Below are 13,902 nucleotides of genomic sequence, written 5' to 3' on the forward strand. Positions count from 1 at the left end.
TTTCAATGCTAGCAATACAGTTGTACCTCTTTGGGTTGTCATTTCCTGTGGTTCCACCTGTTTGGGCAGAGGTGAACTGGCTTTTGACAAGGGTCATCTTTTTGTTGCTTGTTTCTAATTTGGTGGAGGTGAGTGGCAGATGTTAGCATTGCTTTCAGAAAATGGTTAATACATACTTTAAAATCTTTCTCAAAAGTTATTTGACTGTTATATGAGATATATAGGTTCCTTTTGAAAGCAGATTGCATTGTACACAGTCAAAATCTCAGAATTCTGGTTAGAAGATCATCCAAGGGTTTGGAGTTCAACAATGGCACCAGCGGTTTTGGATCTATTTCTAGTTCAGTTTTACACTTACTAGGCATTTCTACATGTAAGTTACTGCACAGTAAATGGGAATAGGCTGGCTAACTAAAATTGGTCCCAAGTCAGTCCACACACACAGTGTTGCTGCACAGTATGACATCTACATGTGCGTTACTGTGCAGTAACTAATCGGAAGTAAATTTGATACCTGCATGATGCAGGTATAAAATTTATGCTCAAGTCAGCATAAGTCACCATAAGTCACTGCACAGTATGTCAAGTCAGCATAAGTCACTGCACAGTATGGGTGTGCATGTGTAGATGCATGCCTGTACTGTACAGTAATTTCAGTTACTGTGAAGTAAATGTACATGTGTAGATGTGCAGGCTACCTACTACCTTACTACCTACCACAGCCCGGACTGTCTGATCTTTGCAGGTCTGCTAGGGGAGACCTGCCCCTACCTCACTGTCTGCTCCTATTTTACTCCAGGACCCGTTTTGTTTTGTGTCTAGTTTAGTTTAAAGAGGCTCCATATATCATGAAAAAAAATTAATAACGTTAAGATTTAAATGTGTGGTCCTGAACATACTCCTGTTGAAATGAGAGGTATTTTTGCCACTGACTCCCTTTTCTCCTGAAAGTTTATTAAGCTTGTTATTATGATCAGCACAAGCCTTTGCTCCTCAGTGAGTGAAACCTGATGCCATGGTGCTTTCAGGCACTGCATCTGCAAAGGTCCTGGGGCTGTGGAACCAGCACCTCCTCCTGGCAGAAACCCGTCACTCAGGAAGGGGTCAGCCAGGAAATGGTTTTGAGGCCACCCAACCTTCCTTTTTCTGGGCCAGACAGAACATTAACTATCAAGCCCATCTGCCATCTGTAGCAGCTCCTTGCCGTTGGTCCCCCTGAATATCTCCTCCCTCTCCCCCGCTGTTCCTATTACAGGCCTCTCACCCACCCAAGGATTAGCTCACAATGGGGCTCCAGTAGCTATGGAGACAGAGGGAACACAGAGCATTTCAGTTAGAGGAAAGCATCTAAGGTCTTAGGGTGTGTTTTCTCTAGCTCCTCAGGGTAGCCCAATGGCAGCCATGCAGGAAAGGGGTGAGATCCTTAATAACCGTTTTAAGGCCTCCCAGGTAAGATTTGGGATGGGGAGATGAGGGGTGGGTTACAAAGGGCACTAGGAACTAAGGTCAAAAAGTGGGAAAGGATGGGGTCTATAGGGAGAGGTCTAAGGGATGGGTGAAGTGAGGGGAGATCAGTGGTGACATGTAGGGGGTGCACAGGGGTGCACATGCACCTCCTGAGAGTGCTGGTGCACTTCCTATTAGCCAGTGTTGCCAGGCAGGGGTGGCAGGCAAGAGCACTAGTGACCCCCCAGAGAGCGCCAGCCGGGGAGTGGGGGTGCCAGGAGAAGCGATCCCCCCATGGCCAATTGCGCTCACCCAGAAGTACCAGCGCCAGTTCATCTCTGTCAAAACAGGTGGGGCCACAGAAAATGACAACCCAAAGAGATACAACTTCACCCAGAAGTGCTGGTCAGTAGGATCAGCCGCAGGGGGACCCCCACCCTGGTCTGTGGGATCGGCTGCGGGGCCCACCCCCCCATGGTTGCTGACTGTCCGCTGGGGGGCAAGTGCCTGCCCGACTCAGGAAGCACCAGTCACCCATGGTGGGAGATGGCGAAGTTTGGCTGGGACAGTCTTGGTTGGTCCTAATAAAGTCATATGGGGAAAGAACTGGAGATGGGATGTTTTCAGAGCCGGAAGTGGGGATCAAGGCCAGGGGATGAACAAAGAGGGCTTAGGTAGGTTGACAGGAGAGGAGAAAGGTCTGAAGTGGGGGAACCTGAGCATACTCCATTTATGATACTAATTCAGGGCTAGCAATGTTCTTTGGATAGTTGGTTCATTAGACCAACTAAATAATTCAGAGCAGGCACTCTTTCTGTTTCTCTCATTTTTGACAGAAGGTAGAGCAGGGTGACACCTGTGAGACTAATTCATTTCAAAATACACAAACTTCGTAGGTGACAACCTGCTTCATCATGTCGTGGAAACACATACAGAGTACTTTTGGGTCAGGGCAGCAGAAGCTTTTATTTAAAAGAAACTACAGCTGTAGGGGGAGTTTCAAAGTGACATGGATTTTTCAAGCACTTGGAAGGGGTCCCCCCCAAGAGCAAAATCAGGAGGCTTATATATTTTTTAACAGTCGCTTATAACTCACGCGATCATATAGTGAAATTAGCATGAAAAGCGGCTATAATATTACTTTATTATTTTTTTGTTGTAATCAGGATGGGAATTATGGGGGAGGTGGGGTTAGTTCACAAACCTCCTTTTTGCACCTGGAAATCTACTTTGTACATACTTTTTTTTTCTGCTACCTTCAAGGCCGCGGTGAGTGAAGCAGTTGCAGAAGAGTTATAAAGAACAAACACTTGCCCTTATCTGTTCTACTGTACAGAGCCAGCAATTCTATACAAAGCGGTTATGTCATCTTATAACTAAACTAATCAAAGTTTAAGGCATATATTTTTTCTGATTCCACAGCCCCCCCCCCCTTTGAGACTATTTAGTCTCACTTTAGCCTTAAATTTTTATTTTTATGAGCCCCTCTATTTTATCATGTAGCCTTTCATTTTTTTTTTAATCTGTTCACACTTTTGTAACACCATTATTCTAGACTCTGCTGTGGGTTTTCTTGCCTTGCTAAAGCTTCCCCTGCTGGCTTTCACGCAGCAGAGGATCAGTTGCATTAAGACATAGAACATTATCAGAACTATCAAGACAAACAATATTCCATACAGGATTTTTTTGCCAAGGGCCCCGAAATCTGGGAGCCAGGAGGTTAGCCAAGACCACATTTTTTTTAGACCTCAGTCAGTATTTTCTGAGGCCACTTGATGTAGGACCCTTAACTGATTTCGGATTTTGCGAATGTCAGTTTCGATTCGCATGTCCTGATTGACATAGACACAACAGGTGGAGTTTATTAAGGCACATACTCTTTTCTGGGATATCAATAGGTAATCTAAGGCTATGCGGTGTTGTATAGTTACTTGTGAGATCTGGGAGATCTCTTTTTGCAGAGCCTGAATTGCATCCGCAGTGGCATTTCCCATAGCTTCCATTGTGGCTGAAATGTTAATTATGGCTAGTTTCAATTTTCTTATTTCAAGCCACGGTATGAAGGTTTTTATAAATCGATGGAACCCTGTGTTTCTGGTAGCTAAGGGGTTAACCGCCCTTTTTATGTGATGGTTGAAATTTTTTATTTGTTTCAGATATTTTGCACTATGCATTTCGAAACCAGGGATAACACGTCCCTGAGTGCATGCCCCCACCCAATTCCAGGGCAAGATTTTATGAGCCCTGTTTCCGCAGAGCCAGTAAAGGCCTGGGGCAGAAAGGGTATTCAAATCTCGACAGTTGTTGTGCCCTATCCGGCACTTTCGATTGATATGCATCGTATAGGACGGTCCACGTTCAGCTGCTATCCTGCTGGACCGAGATATATTACAAGAAGTAAAATTGGAGTGAATGTAAAATTCCGATCTGTTTGCAATGAGAGCAACATGAGGTTCCTTAGAAAACTTGTAGACCATGAATCCTGTACAATTGAGAGAGGGTACGTTACCCAACAGGATTTTACTGGTGCTATTAGGGCTATAATTTAGAGTAGTTAGGCAATGAGGGTAGTGTCCTATAGGTGTGGCTTTATTATAAGCTCCGGTGTTGTTGGATCTGTAACAGAAAGGCGCCTCTATTCTTGGGGAGATTATCCAGTTAGCAGGGGCGGCCCTCCATTCTTTAGGAGCGGACCGATGGGCAGCTAACGAGTAGAGTCTAACGAAGCCGCCGTTTATTGTTCCCCATTGCTGGAGGGATATTGGTATTTCAATCATTGGGATTCCTTGGTGTAGGTGTGCTGGGCTGTGAGAGCATATCCAGCAGGCACTTTTATTTTTAGCTTGAGCCACCACATGGGAGATCTGCAAATATAATTTTTTTTTCCACCCCCCTTGGGTGATACTGAGATACCCAAGTGTGATATATAAGGATATCAGTGCCATTTTTAGATACAGGAGGGACAAAGAATCTTAACAACAAACATAACCAGCACCAGTAAGAAAAAGAACACTACCAGCCAAACCCAGGATGGCAGCCAAAGTCTTTCTTCGTCCTCTGAGCTCAAGTTATCTAAAGGACTGATAATGTCGGCTCTTGGTCTTGATCGAGGTGGTGATCTTCCGAATGGGAGCATTCACTTTCTTCGAGGCCGAAGATGATATCTTCGTTCTTCAACTGATGAATCCGGCTGGGCTGAGGTGTTGGGTGCAGGGGAGAGGTTATTAGCACTTGTATCCTGATGTTCCTCACTTGCTTGAGTGAGGTTCTGAGGGTCTTTGTCCTTGGCCTCAGGGAAAGATCCCAACCTTGGTTGGAATACAGCTGCTTCGGGGTCCAGTGGAGGTGATACCTTTTTGTAGTGCGAGGCGTGAGTTTACGTTTGGTGACCTTGGCAACGAACAGCAGAATTAGTGGTCAGAAGTATCTGGAAAGGTCCTTTCCATCTGGGTTGAAGTGCGTTTTTTTTGTTGATAGACCTTTACGTAGACCCAATCCCCTGGTTCGAGGTTGTGACAGGGAACATCCGGTGGTTGAGGTAAGGCTTTTTGGACCTGTGAATGAACAGACCTGGCATATTTTATTAATGCCTTGTAATAATTTAGTACAGTTTCATCAGTTAATTGTAGGTCTGTTTGGTGTGGGGCAACAGGTGGTGTAGCTGGCATCCTCATGGGTCGTGCCATGAGTATTTCATAAGGGGTTAGGCCATGTTTTCTGTTAACAGTGTTTCTAATGTGCACAAGAGCAATGGGCAGTGCATCAGGCCATTTGAGGCCTGTTTCAGCACAAATCTTTGAAATGCGCGTTTTTAAATCAGAGTTTTTATGTTCTATAGCACCACTTGATTGTGGATGATAACTACAGTGTAGGTGTTGTTGTATGTTGAGTGCTTGGCAGATGTTTTTTACTATCTGTCCTGTGAAATGGGTGTCACGGTCACTATCTATTGTGAGGGGCAATCCAAATCTAGGGATGAATTCTTTGAGCAATTTTTTTGCTACAGTGATGGAATCAGCATGTATGCATGGGTAGGCTTTCACCCATCCAGAGAACACATCAATAATAACAAGAATGTACTCATAAGAACAGCACTTAGGTAGCTGCACGAAATCAATTTGCAGATTTACAAACGGTCCCCATGGAGGGGGATGGGCTGCGGGTGTCGTTTTTACCCGTTGTCTAATGTTGTGATCTAAGCAGATGGGACAGGAGCTACAGTACTGTTGTGCCATGGAAGGAAAATTTGGGGCAAACCAATTTCTTTGTACTGTAGCAATCATTCCTCCTTTGCTCGTATGGGCTACAGAGTGGGTTAAACGAGCAAGATGTGGCAAAAGCTCTCTAGGCGCCACCAGGCGGCCGTCCGGGGAGCACCAGAGAGAGTCGGGGTGTAGTGAACATCCTGCACGCAGCCAGCCATTTATTTCCTTTTTTGGGGCCTGATTTTGAAGAAGGGCCAGACTTGAAAGGCTAGCCAAAGGAGACTGGTCTGTTGAAAAACAAACAAAAACAGAGTTAGGAGCCTGTGGGCCAGAAAGGGCCGCATTTCTGGCAGAACGGTCTGCCAGATCATTTCCTCGTGTGACATCATCAAAAGGTTTCTCATGAGCTTTACATTTAACAATAGCAATAGCAAGAGGCAATTGAACAGCTTCTAAGAGCGCTTTTACATAACAACCATGACTGATTTGGGTCCCTGATGAAGTGAGGAACCCTCTTTGTTTTTAGATTTGTCCAAAATCATGAACAACACCAAAAGCATACTTAGAGTCAGTATAAATGGTTGTGGTTTGATTTTTTGCAAGAATGCAAGCAAGTGTTAAAGCAATGAGTTCAGCAACTTGAGCAGAACGAGCTTGGGGTAAAGAATAGGCTTCCAAAACAGCATACTGAGTGCATACTGCATATCCCGCAACTAATTTGCCTGCATCATTTTTAAGACAGGAACCATCAACAAACAAAACAAGGTCAGAGTTCGGGATAGGAATGTCCTTGAGGTCAGTTCGAGGGGTTAACAATTGAGTTGTGATAGACAGGCAATCATGAGGCTCACCATCAGAGGCAATAGGCAGAGGTGACGCAGGATTTAGAATTGAACAGCGATTTAAGGTTATATTTGCAGCTGATTATATTAGAAGTTTCTCATATTTAGTAAGACGGGAATTGGAAATGTGCTGAGTTTTGTCCTTGAGCAGAAGGGCCATCACAGCATGTGGAACTGTAACGGTTAAAGAGTGTCCCAAAACTAGAGAATCTGCCTTTTCAACCAACAAGGCAGCAGCTGCAACTGAACAGAGGCAAGGAGGAAGTCCCGCAGCTACGGGATCAAGGGCAGAGCTGTAATATGCAATTGGGTGATGCTTTTTATCATGCAGCTGAGTGAGTACTCCTAAAGCGATTCCTTCTCGTTCATGACAAAACAAGGTAAAGGGTTTTTTATAATTAGGAAGTCCAAGAGCGGGAGCAAGAGTGAGGGCTTGCTTAAGGGCCACAAATGCTTGTTCGGCTTCAGGAGTCCAAGGGAGGGGTTCCGGGGTGGTATCATGAGTGAATGCTTGCAAGGGTTTTGCGAAAGCAGCATAACCCAGGATTCACTGTCTACAATAACCTGTTGCACCTAAGAATCCCCTCATCTGTTTTCTAGTCATAGGTTTGGGAATGTTGAGGATAGCTTCAACTCTACTAGGGGAAAGGTGTTGTTCTCCTGCTGAGATATCATGCCCTAAATAATGTACCTTAGACTTGCAGAGCTGCAATTTAGATTTTGAGGCCTTGTGGCCTTTTTGAGCTAAAGCTGTGAGGAGTGTCAAAGTATCTTGCTCACAGGCCTCTAAAGTGGGTGAGGCTAACAATAGATCATCAACGTACTGAACAAGGGTGGACCCCCCTTTGAACGTGATAGGATCTAAATCTTTTTTTAGGATCTGGGAAAACAGGGTTGGGGACACTGTATATCCCTAAGGGAGTCTTGTCCAGGTATATTGAAATCCCTGATAAGTAAATGTAAACAGATACTGGCTATCCTTATGAACGGGGATAGAGAAAAAAGCAGAACAAAGATCCACTACTGTGAAATACGTAGCATCTGAAGGGATACAGGAAAGAATAGTGGCAGGGTTAGGGACCACGGGGAAAGCGGGTAAAACAGCGGCATTTACAGCTTGAAGATCTTGCACAAAGCGATACGTATCTTTACCAGGTTTTTTGACAGGTAGGATAGGTGTGTTGCAAGGGGAGTGTATTGGGAAAATAATCCCTTGCTCAAGGAGTGAGGAAACGACAGGCTTGATCCCTTCCTCAGCTTTTTTTGAGATGGGGTACTGTGGGACACGAGGAAGTGGCTTGGCAGGGTTCAGGATGATATGCACTGGTTCAGCACTCAGCATGTGTCCCACTTCATTCGCATGGGTGGACCACAGCTGTGGAGGTACTCGTGCCAACAGTTCTTCTTGCAAGTAGGAAGTGTTAGGATCAGAGTACTCCTGGGTTAGCAAAGCCACAAGCTCGGTTTCCCTATGTTCCGGTACCTCAAGGTAAACACCATCTGGGCTACAATAAATCACGCATCCCAGTTTACACAGCAAATCCTTACCAAGAAGGTTGACAGGTACACAGGGGCTAAGAAGAAAGGCATGATTTTTAGACAAAGGGCCAATAGAGATGGAGACAGGTTCAGAGACGGGATGTGGGATAGGTCGTCCGCCTATACCGACAGCATTTACAGTTTCAGGAGAATAAGGTAGAAAAGGAAACTCAGCAGCCTTTAGCGTGGAGCGGGACGCTCCGGTGTCGACAAGACAGGAGACAGGTTTATCAGAAATAAGGCATTTAACAAACGGACCAGATTGGTCAGTAGCAAGCAAAGGAGCAATGATGTCACTCTCCCTCAGGCTGTCCTATTTAACACTGGGAAAATTGACAGGAAGTGGAGGTGGGGGCTGGGGTCTGGGTCCTTGGCCGGGGCGGTTGGGGCATTCTGATTTCCAATGTCCTTCTTGCTTGCAATAATGACATTGGTTCCCATAGCCTGGGTTTTGTGGGCTCAAGGATCTATCTCTTCCCCTGAATCTACCCGGGCCTCCCCTTCCCCGTCCTCGTCCCCTTCCTCTACCTGGACCTTGCAACTGAGAAATCTGTAAGGCCATTAACTTAAACTCGGCACTGTCTTTAGACCGTTCCAATTTGTTATGAAAATGGTTAGCCGCAGCAAGGACTTCGGTCAAATCTTTAGTTTCCCAGCCAATAATTACTGTTTGAATTTTTTCAGCAATTTTAGGGTTAAGTCCCTGGACGAATGCTGCCACTATTGCTTGTTTAGCATTTCCGACTGGGTTATCCATTCCTGAGTATCGTTCAAATGCCTGTTTGAGGCGTTCTAAATAGTCACTGGGGTGTTCATTTTTGTTTTGTTTACAGGTATTTATTTTGGTCCAGTCTGCCTTTTTTGGGCAAATTGTGAGAACTGCCTGAACCAAAGCATTTCTCTTGTCAATAAAGTCTTGGCCAATCCCTGGGTTTTGATCTGGCCAAGTATAGGCAGCGTACAGACGTAGCATAGTTTCCTTGGGCAAAATGGATTGCATGAGCTGATTAATGTCAGCCCATGTTGGATTATAACAATTTATAACAGTCTGCAATTCTTTCTGAAATTTTTTTGGGTCTTCCCTGATTTTTGGGAACTTTTGAGTTAAATTGTAGAGATCACCTGGAGTCCAGGGTGCATGCACAGTTACTATATTTTGTCCATCAGTGCCAATGCCTGGCATGTGTCTTAGGGGGTAAACTTGTGCAGTTCGGGATCTCAGATTGATGGGAGATCTTTCCATGCCTATTTCCATTCTTTTAAATACACCTGTGGTGGGTTGTGACCCAGGAGTAAATTGCTACACTGGTGATGATTGAGTGGTAGATATGGTGGATGAGTCTGGACTATTAAGCTCCGTGGATGGATTTATTGAAGGAGCTTCAGCTAATGGGTCACTAGCCTGGGCTGCAGCCTGATGTTGAACCGGTTGTTGCTGATGTGGGAGTCTCAGGAGAGCAGGGTTCGAACAAAGGTCAAGGATATCCTCTGCTGGCTCCGGTGGTGGGGGCGCCCCGGGCAATGCTGGATACATCGGAGCGGTGGCCAGCGTGTAATTTGGGGGAGCAGCCAATTTCTCCCGAACAGCTTTTAACTGCTGTTTTAATTTTTTTTGAGAGTCTTTTAGGCTCCTAGTTTGAGATTCTGTCTGCCTTTTGGACATTTTATCATATCAATAAAAGAACACGTCCCACTGGTTTTGTGGTGTTTTGGATCCACGGGACTCTAACGCCCCTCTCAAGTGCACTATTTTATCCTGATCAAATGTTCCTTCCTGTGGAAAATGTTTCACAGGATCATCCCTAGTATACCAGTTTCACTTATCCAGGTACTTGCAAGTCTCGGGAGAATAGTGTGTGTACATAAAGTAAGCCGGAGTCCCCTTAGGGGGGACAGGAACCTTTTTAGACTGACTTGTTCCCATTTTCAGTCACACAGGGAGACGTAGGAGAGGCTTATTTAGGATGTCCGGGCCGCTCAGTGCCTTGCCCCGCAGTTTTTCACTGCCAGACAAAAGGCTTCTGACCCGACACCGGCTCATAAAATGGAAATGGGGAGGGAAACACTAGAGGGATCCTTTCACTCCTGCTTTTGGCAGAAGCTACTGGGACAAGGGGTTTGGAAAAGACAAAATCACTCAGACGCCCTGTCCACTGGGTCACGAGGTTCCAGTTGGGCCCCCTTGTTTTCAAAACTGCCCTGTCAGGCAGAATTGGGGCGGCTGAGCCCAACCGTAGTCTCAGTCCTGGTCAGTGGCTCATATTTCTAAATACACACACACATTCATTTAATAAGCCCTGTCCACTGGGTCACGAGGTTCCAGTTGTATTTTTAAATACACACACATGCACATTTATTCAGTCAGCCAGACCTCCTACCCCACACCGCCTTAGTTAATTAACTACAAGCCCGATGTGCTGTTGGATGAAGGTGCCTCAGACAGTTTCTCCCTAAAACGTACGTTACCAGACACAAAATGGGATCTTTTATCAGACAGAAAATTTTAGCCGCCAGTAAGGTTCAGACTGACCTGTTTTAACAAGGTTCAGATCCAGTTACCACGGCCAAGTTGGGAGCCTACAGGCAGTCCTCCTCCGAAACCCCAATAGAGATTTTGAATTAGGTCTCTTACCTCTCAAGTTTGGCGCCTCAGGGTTCGGGGGGGGGGGGGGGGGGTAGCCTGCGGTCCTCCTTCCTCAGCCTGTGTTCTGGATCCGAGTCACGGCACCAGGAATTGTCGTGGAAACACACACAGAGTACTTTTGGGTCAGGTCAGCAGAAGCTTTTATTTAAAAGAAACTACAGCTGTAGGGGGGAGTTCCAGAGTGACATGGATTTTCCAAGCACTTGGAAGGGGTCCCCCCCCAAGAGCAAAATCAGGAGGCTTATATACTTTTTAACAGTCGCTTATAACTCACATGATCATATAGTGAAATTAGCATGAAAAGCGGCTATAATATTACTTTTTTTTTTTTTTGTTGTAATCAGGATGGGGGAGGTGGGGTTAGTTCACAAACCTCCTTTTTGCACCTGGAAATCTACTTTGTACATACTTTTTTTTTCTGCTACCTTCAAGGCTGCGGTGAGCGAAGCAGTTGCAGAAGAGTTATAAAGAACAAACACTTGCCCTTATCTGTTCTACTGTACAGAGCCAGCAATTCTATACAAAGCGGTTATGTCATCTTATAACTAAAATAATCAAAGTTTAAGGCATATATTTTTTCTGATTCCACAATCAGATACTACGAACAGACTTGCAGCTAACACTGCTAACTGCCTTTTTCTTCTCAGTTTTGAGAGATGGCCAAGAAGGGGGGCATCCTGGTAACTGGCAATAGAGGGAGGGAGGGAGGGACTGGCCTACGCCCCTGCAATCATGCCAGGAGGAGAAGGAGAATTCATTTCAGTCTTGGAAACCATGAAAATAGAGTGACAGGGGATGGGCACAGACAGGAACCATTCACAAACTCAAGTACTAACAATGGCCTCCTAGGAGGCAAGGAGCCTGCTCCGATGCACTGAAAATCCAGCACGCTGGAGCAGATGTGATTAATCGAGTCTGCTGGAGCACTTAAACTGACATGTTCCAGCTGACTCCAGTGCCATGTATATTAGCAACTCCCTCCGACACCCACCCGCTGAAAAATGTCAGCAGGGTGCTTTGAACTAAAGCTCATTCTATAAGCTTTAGTTCAAAGTGACCCACTGCCATTTTTAAGTGCCGGGACACTGATACACATGACGCTCAGGCACTTTTAATTAGTGTGGCTCACTAATTAGAGTCCCCCCCACCCCCACACCTCCCGGAGAACATGTAAAAATGCACAATGATGCCATTGCCGTGGATGCAGCATTCCTGAGAACTGGAGAACTCAAGGGCAGTTGCTCCCTACAACCTGTCCCAGTTCCTGGGCCCCCTCAGTGGCTTTCCCACTTTTTCCCAGTTGGGCATTTTGGTTTTTGTTCACGTTCATTTGATGCTATGGCAGGTGTGGACTGTGTGAAGCATCAGAGACCACAGGCCCCTGACATTCAGCATGGAGCCACCTGCAGAACTGCTCCCTGCTAACCCTGACCTGAGGAGACCAACACCAGCACTGACAGAGATCAGCAATGCAGTCCCAACAGCCACTTTGGTCTTTCTCCCTGATGATCCTGCTCCCTATTTCCTAGGATGAGAAATCACATCTTGTACCAGAGCAATGCTTATATCTTGGTTTCTGGTCCCTCCCAACCTGGGCTGATTTTGACCCAGTAAAAGGGAAGTGAAGAGTGCTAAACACCAATTCCTGATTAATGCAAGGCCTCCGTTTTGTGAGATAATAGGAAGAGTTTTTAGAATATCTTTAGACTGGGTGTTCCAGTCATGATGGCAAACTTCATTTGCTGTTCTGAGATGCATTTTCCCCATGCTTAAGCAAAAACCCAGTGCAGCTGCTAACTCACCCAGCTACGACAGTCCTATGGGACTGTGGCAGTGATGCCTACACAGTCAGATGGACTGCAAATTGGCTGAGGGGTCGTACTCAGAGAGTGGTGGTGGACAGGTCATATTTGACCTGGAGGGAAGTGGGCAGTGGAGTCCCCCAGGGCTTAGTCCTTGGGCCCGCACTGTTCAATTTCTTTATTAGCGACTTGGACGACAGGGTGAAAAGCACCATTTAAATTCACAGACACCAAGATTTGGGGCGAGGTGGGCACGCTAGAAGCGAAGGACAGATTACAGTGGGCCCTGGACAGGTTACAGGGGTGGGCAAATGAAAATAGGATAGGATTCAATACTGACAAGTGCAGGGTGCTGCACTTGGGCAGTAGGAACCAGCAGCATACCTATAGGCTGGGGAACTCCCTTCTCGAAAGCACGGTGGCAGAAAGAGATCTTGGAGTCATTATTGACTCCAAGATGAACATGGGCGGCCAATGCAAGGACACAGTCAGTAGGGCTAACTGTAACTTGTCGTGCATCCATAGATGCATCACAAGCAAGTCCAAGGAGGTGATCTTTCCTCTCTATGTGACAGTGGTCAGGCCGCAGTTGGAGTACTGTGTCCGGTTCTGGGCGCCGCACTTCAGGAGGGATGTGGACAGCATTGAGAGGGTCCAAAGGAGGGCCACTCACATGATCTAGAGACAGCGGAGCAGACCCTATGAGGAGAGGCTACGGGACCTTAACCTGTTCAGCCTTTGCAAGAGAAGGCTGAGGGGGGACCTGGTAGCTGTCTATAAACTTACCAGGGGGGACTAGCAGGGTTTGGGAGAGACCTTGTTCCCCCGATCGCCTCCCTGAGTAACAAGGAATAACGGCCATAAGTTGTTAGAGAGTAGGTTCAGACTAGACATCTGAAGGCACTACTTCACAGTCAGGGCAGCTAGGATCTGGAACCAACTTCCAAGGGAAGTGGTGCTTGCTCCTACCCTGGGGGACTTTAAGAGGAGGCTTGACGTTTACCTTGCTGGGGTCATTTGAGCCCAGTTAACTCTCCTGCCCAGGGCAGGGGGTCAGACTAGAAGATCTACAAGGTCCCTTCTGACCCTACATTTATGAATCTATGAAAATCACTCCAAAATGGCTGGTTGCAAAAAATACTTTTTATCCTGTTACAAATAGCTTGCTCCTGTTGGATGAAAGACCAACACAGGGTTTCATCAATCAAGATCTTTACTGAGTGACACACACAGATCAAGTGGGGAAAAGCAATACTTTATCTAAAACCATTCATACTCACATACACACAGGCCTATCTACTGGTGCTCAAGTTCAGTCATGATGGCCAGTCACAGTGCCTCTGGACACGATGATCTTATGGGAGGGACGCTGGTAGTTTTCTCTTGAGTTGATGTGGATGGCATACAACATCGTCAGGGCCTTG

This window comes from Alligator mississippiensis, chromosome 10 (genome assembly GCF_030867095.1).
Source record: "Alligator mississippiensis isolate rAllMis1 chromosome 10, rAllMis1, whole genome shotgun sequence".
Classification (NCBI taxonomy): Eukaryota; Metazoa; Chordata; order Crocodylia; family Alligatoridae; genus Alligator; species Alligator mississippiensis.